The sequence below is a fragment of the Copadichromis virginalis genome, linkage group LG14 (assembly GCF_057382275.1).
Source record: "Copadichromis virginalis isolate Kocher_CV1m ecotype Utaka linkage group LG14, C_Virginalis_male_GT1.1, whole genome shotgun sequence".
Classification (NCBI taxonomy): Eukaryota; Metazoa; Chordata; class Actinopteri; order Cichliformes; family Cichlidae; genus Copadichromis; species Copadichromis virginalis.
In genome coordinates, this window is record NC_140631.1 from 30,941,586 (window position 1) to 30,948,236 (window position 6,651).

Genomic DNA, 6,651 nt, shown 5'->3' on the forward strand with positions numbered 1-6,651 from the left:
GTGGATCCTACCACAGGGCAAGTCTGATCAGCAGCATCATTTTCAGGGTTTCTCTCAGCTGTCTCAGCAGCTTCAATGGTGTTCCCTATTGTGGATAGGGCCTCCCGCAACACTTCTTCGAAATCCTTCCCACTTAACTTGGCTAAACCCTTCAGGTTGCTAATGTAAGCCTCAGTAACACTGCCCCCTACGGTCTTAGTATAGACGTCAGTTAAGGCTCGAATGCGGTAACTGACATCTGGATTGTCAGTGGACTGTAAGAGGTAAGGCAGCTTAGGTGCTAATATTTCAACGGCTGCACCGGACTCGAACTCTACAATCTGGCTTTTGTGGAATGCAGAAGAGTCATCATCGACAGCGAGTACTCTACGAATAGTACCATGTTGCTCCAGAAACTCAAATACCTCTTTGTCTTTCTCTCTATCTGTAACACCGCTAACAATAATGGCATTTGGTACTTTAACGGCATACTTCTCGACAAAATCCATTTTCACAGTATGTGAGCATTTGATCAAAGGTCAAAGAGGATTCCAATGTTGTCACACAACACTCTAGGCTCCTGGCTGGCTCGCCACTTTTACTTATGTAACACTGGTGGTGCAATACTAGACCTGTTAGTGCTACTTCTTGCCTTCTTTGCATGTAGTGCGGGCAGTATAGTTACCTTTAACCACAGTACGCGGACAGAAGGGAAATATGGACCAGATCAGACAGGTTCTAGATTCGTAGGAGCCAAGGGTGTATGACAACAGAGGACGTGTACACAGTAGGTGTAGAAAACACAATTGCATTTATTAGCAATTATTAAAGTTGTGCACATTTAACAAAAGTAGAGCGCGCTTCTTGAAAACAAAATAAAATAAACCCCACAAATGGTCGACCTAAGGATATATTGTCTTTTGTGTCTTTTTTTTAAAAGTCAATTTCAGTCTTTCAATGTTCAGTAGTCACTCAGTGTGTTTGTAACCAGTCGGGTTACAATCTACCAGTTCATCCGGCTCTTTGGGCTGGGCTCGCCATCCAGTACTGGAAAAGGGATCCTCGATTCTTCTCAGGGCCTCAAAACCAATCCAATCCAAATAAGCAAAGGAAAAAACCTGACCTGGGGACCAGGCCAGAACACAGTAGTTCAACATTTAAGCTATCATGCCTGTAACTTATTATTACTACTGGTTGCTTGTAGTGCTTCTAAATTTTCTTCAAAATATTCTATGTTGTACAACAAATTATTCTCATTTCAAAGGGAAAAAAGTGCATAGGAAACACACATTTAAAACAATACAAAATAGCTCAGCAGTGCATTAAAAATACACATTGGCTTGAGACTTATCAAGTTTCAGCTAAGTACAGTGCAGGTGAAGGCACTTAATTTCACGTTGCTAATACTTAATTGTGCAGAACTATAATTAGCACCATGAGAAAAGTGAACATGTGCTAACATAACGTCGCACAAAACCATACATTATACATCAATACCACAGTAATGTGACATAAACCTTTAAAGAACATCTCATATAAAGTGCAGCAGACTCAGTGCTAATTGCTTTAGCCTCGGAAAAGGCACTTTCATTGCAAAATGGCTAACGGAAGTTAGCATCAGAGCTAGCGGCAAGTAGCATGCTATGCTAGCGCACGTGTGCTGCCTGGGACTTACCATGCGAAGCAACAAATGCTACACGGGGCTTCACAGTGCTCACGTTGGCTCACGGCCTCTGGAATACAGTATCACTCTTATTATTCTTGCCGAAAAAAGGACTTTCTCTATCCAGCTAGCTTCTTCGCCGCACGGGTAAACTGATCTTTCACCGTCTGTGTCTCTGGCGTATCTTACTGGCACACGAAGGCACGCACAGGTGTCTCAGCAGCGCACAGACTGGGGGGAGGGTCAGACCGGCCAATGATTGGTCGCTCAGTGGATCTGACAAACACACTCTAAAGGACTAAGTCCTGCCCCCACACCATCTATATACCACATATACATATGTACATATTAAACTTATGTTTACATGCTTTTTATCAGTATTTATTATAATTAATTTAGTTTTTATCAATATTTATTCCCATCGTGAGAGTATGAATATTTATACTTTTAATCCCGTTTTTAACACTGGGTTACATTAAGGATAAAGGACACTCTTTCGAGGATGCCAATGTTCACATTTTGGACAGAGAGGACAGATGGTTTGAAAGAGGAGTGAAAGAAGCCATCTATGTCCACTGTGAGCGACCATCTTTGAACAGAGGCGGGGGTTTACGACACCAACTCTCTGCCATCTATAATCCAGTTTTGAGATCCCTTCCCAGACGCCTTAACGCCCACTCACATCCTGGGCCATCTGACCTCAGGAATTCGCATGATAAGGTGGGGCCAGGTTTCACAATGAACTCACCCGAAACTCTGGCTGATTGGGACCCACACCCAGTTTCACACCTTGGCTCAGGCGATTAGAGGATCATCAGGGGGTCCTTTTGTCCCTCTGTGGGGGGTCACTCCCACTAGGTTTATGTCTGGGACTCTCCACCATTTGACCTTAGAACTGAAGAAGCTTCTCGGATGAGAGGTGAAACGTCTTCAAGCAACTTAAAGAAGTCCAGACGCTTTTCTTTGCAAGCTCCTTTGATTTGGCAGAACCATTAATCTTTGTTTAATGTTTATGATGAGTCAATGATCTCTGTTATATCTTGCTTAATGTGCACAGCAGATTGTCTCCTGGCCTGCTGTGTACCCACTGAGATGGCACCAAGTGCTCCTGCCAAAGCAAGAACACCCATACAGATGAGCCAGGTTTGCAACCTTTATTATCATCTGTATTCCCTGTGCCGGTTTCTGGACTCCTTCAACTCATACCCCTCATCCAGACACCTGGGAGAAGGAGAATGAAGAGGGAGGAAGGAATGGGGAGAGGGCAGAGGGATAGAGCGGTGCTGTGATTGAGAGTGGCAAAAACAGAGGAAGTGATAGAGACAGGGAGCCAGCCAGCTGAGCAAGACCCCAGACACAAAAGGCTGGGAAGGCGCATGCATGCAACAGACAAATACACACACACGCACACACACACAGAGATACATGTGCTGACTTAAGGTCCAAAAAAAGAGAGGGGGGGACTGACAGATAAGACTGGTGCTTGGGGTATGTGCTGGAAGAGACACCCACAGTCGTTCGTTGATTTGTTCCCTCGCTTGGAGTGACGGAAGGAGTGGAGCTGGCTGTCGTCAGCTTGGTCCAGAGCAGGAAGTGTGCTGGGGATAAGGCGGCCATGTGGCAGGATGTTATGTATTTCTAATTAGAGCAATTCATCTGTCAGCAAGGGCACGCTTTCACTGGAGCTTTCTCTGGCCATACTCTCACTGGACCTTCATACTTCACACTCCCAACTTCACCCACACTTTAAACACACATTCTTCACCCAGGGTGAGCATGAACATTCATGCATTTCCCGCGAGACTTCACAGCATTGCTTGTCCAACATACTTCATCTCGGAGTGACTACACCAGAACAAATCATTCAATCACCACCGCTCACATCAACCAAGCAGCCCAAACTGAGCTGAAGGGATCCCATGAGAGAGCTCATTCTTCAGCAGTGTAAAACCATGACTGAGATAAGGGCTGGCCAGTGCAGAAGGTGGGAAAGAAACCAGTTTTCTACAGACCTAAACACGTTATGATGTAGCATTCTCAACTTGCCTGAAGGCTTGTGTTGCAAAGAGTGTGCTGTTCCCTGGACAAAAGCGACAATGCTAAACTTGATGTACCAGTGGCCTTACAGCACAGAGCACAGAGCGCTCCCTGGGGAACAGACCCTGCTATTGTGTTACACCAGATATCCTGCTGGTGCTCTTTTGGACAGGAGCTGAAAATCATACAAATAAACAAACAAAGGGAGGTGTGCTATATGTCTGACATGCGTGGATGTGTCTGCATGTGAAAGGGTAAGTGATTCTGTAAAAACTGTTGTAATCAATGCACAAAAATTACAAGCTGTAAAAGAGGACACACTTTTATCAGAGCTGTGTGTGTTTTCTTGACATGCATGAATTTTGTGCAACCCTAGCTCAATGAGTACATTCGAACTTTTGTTCTATTGCAGTTGCCAGTAACTGGATGATCCACACTGATGCACATTGATCTGTACAGGCCCACCAACATGGGCTAAAAAACCCACAACAACTTTACACGGCAGAATTTCCAAAGGACTGCTATTCTTTTTAGTTTAATTTTTTATATATTTGCACAGCTCCCTCCCCTCTCTGTGTGAGAGGAGGGTTGTTTTTTTTTGCTTTGCACTGGTGCTGGCAACAGTGTCGTCTTTGAATATCAACATGTTTTGGCCAAAAACAAAAAGACAAAACAAAACAAATGGCAGACCTGGATCTGTGTGATGTCTGTGTTAACCTGACTTTTCAGTTTTGAACACACTGTTTCATTTAATCAGTGGACTACAAAACTATTGAGTCCCCTTCATATTTTGCACACCTTCTTGCTTGTTATTTGGATTTTACATTAATAAAATTTTAGCTTTTGCAGAGATTACAGTATTCTTGGGTGAGTCTTTGTATGCAAACTTAGATTTATAGGTCACCTATTCTTCCTTGTAGAACATTTCAAACTCAAAATGGATCTGAAGGGCCCATAAATGGCCATCCTAAGGTTTGTTCACAGATGTTACATGGGCTTTGATTTGAGTGGGTTACGGGCAGTCAAAAGTTTGTACCGTCACATCACCACTGATCTCTCTATATGTTTTGTGACTGAAACTGGTGCTAGTATTGGATGATTTTGTTCTTTCAAGGATTTCTGTATTTGACTGCATTGGTTGTTTTTTCATATGCCACAGTGCAATGACCACCATGTTTTACCATAAACTGCATTAACTGGGTGATGAACGGTACCATCTCTGCAGAAGATTCTTGAAACTGTATTAGAGTTACCACTAGGTTCTTTGTTACTTATTTTATCACTGCTTGATCACTTATGCAGTTTAGCTGCAAAGTCAGTTCTAAAAAGGTCACAATGTCTTCAAATTTCATGATTATTGAGACCACTGTGCTCAGGTGAACCGTCAGAGTATGACTCAACTACCTTCACTCTGCAACAGACCTTTCCAGGGTGTACCCATCCTCTAGTCCATAGGTGTCAAACTCACGGGCCCCCAGCCTAATTACATTTGGCCCGCGAAGCCATACCAAATTACTATTAGAGCTGGCCTGCTGGTATTATACAGCTAATATATATATTGTTTAGTATTAAGCTTTGCTTGTTCCATATTCAGTTTTTCAGCAAAACGTGTTTGAGTCCATAAGAAAAGATTCATTCTTATATCTGGAGGAATAAATATATTTCAATAAATATTAATGTTAGCCCACGACTTTGTTCCAGTTTTGAATTTTGGCCAACTGTGTATTTGAGTTTGACACCCCTGCTCTAGTCCAAGCAGCTGGGATTGGCTCCAGACAAGGCTGGACTGGCAATCTGGCATACCGGGCAATTGTCCAGTGGTCAACAGTGTTGCAGTCAGCCAACTGTCATCGGTCCAAAGGATGGCTCAATATAATTTTTTTTATCTTATCAATATAATTAAACAAGCTACATTACATCAATTATTCAGGATGCCTAATTATACAGACCACTGCGCACCTGACCTACAAGCACTGACAGGAGCCCATTCTGTGATTTTCATCTTTTTGGTCACTTATCATTGTGTGTATATATACCTGGTGGCAATGACACTAACAAAAAGAAGGAAGGCGGAATCTGAGGTCACAGAGTTGAAGTTGTTGAGATTTTCACTAGGAATCATGAGGAGGAACAGGATTAGAAATGGTTATAGTAGGTTGAACGGTTTGGCGTGAAAGTCAAATGTTGAAAACGGGGCTGCCAGGCAGGAAAAAAAGAGGAAGACCACAGAGTAGATTAATAGATGTAATGAAGGAGAACATGCAGAGAGTTGGTGTGACAGAAGAAGATGTAAGGGACAGGGTGAGGTGAAGGCCCAAGTTTCCATCTCTGTGGCGACCTGTCATGGTTTGCTGTGTGGCAGGCAGGAGAAGGACCCAAGATGCAGACTCACAGACACGGGGATAAACTCAAAAAACACAGCTTTATTGCTGGCCACGAGAAGTAATACAAAATAACCTAAAACTGGGAAAACTAAAGCATGAGCTGTACAAGGAACCGAACCACGGGGAGAATTACACACAACATGAGGGAGAACGCGACGCCGAACAGAGGGAGACTCAGACAGAAATACACAGAGGGTAAACGAGGAAAGTGGGCACACACGGGGAACACAGGTGACACTGATAATCATAACGAGACAGGGCGGGGTGAACTGAACATGACATGTACAGGCACAGAGGTTCAGACAGGAGGAGAGAGAGCACGGGGAAAACACAGACATAACGGGCTGGGGAAACATGAAACAACCACAAAGGGAGACGAGGGCTCATAAATACATAGAGGGGACACAGGGGGGAGAGAGAGCACGGGGAGAACTTAGACATAATGGGCAGGGGAAACATGGAATAAAACATAAGGAGAGACGAGGGCTCACAGATACACAGAGGGGCACACAGGGGGTAAAAGCCATGAAGGGAAAACACTTAGGGAACAACACAACAGGGCAACTCAGAAAACATGGCCTAAATAAG

At 43.8% G+C, this 6,651-nt stretch overlaps 1 long non-coding RNA gene across 1 annotated transcript; it reads right to left on the minus strand.

Annotated features, from left to right (window-relative positions):
- Nucleotides 1-771: 771 nt before the first annotated feature.
- LOC146694294 (uncharacterized) lies at nt 772-2,065 on the minus strand. The gene is made up of 2 exons (XR_014914873.1): nt 1,655-2,065; nt 772-1,102 (listed from the first exon to the last, which is right to left on the minus strand). It is a non-coding gene; the product is annotated as an uncharacterized LOC146694294 (long non-coding RNA).
- Between the last annotated feature and the right edge of the window lie 4,586 nt (nt 2,066-6,651).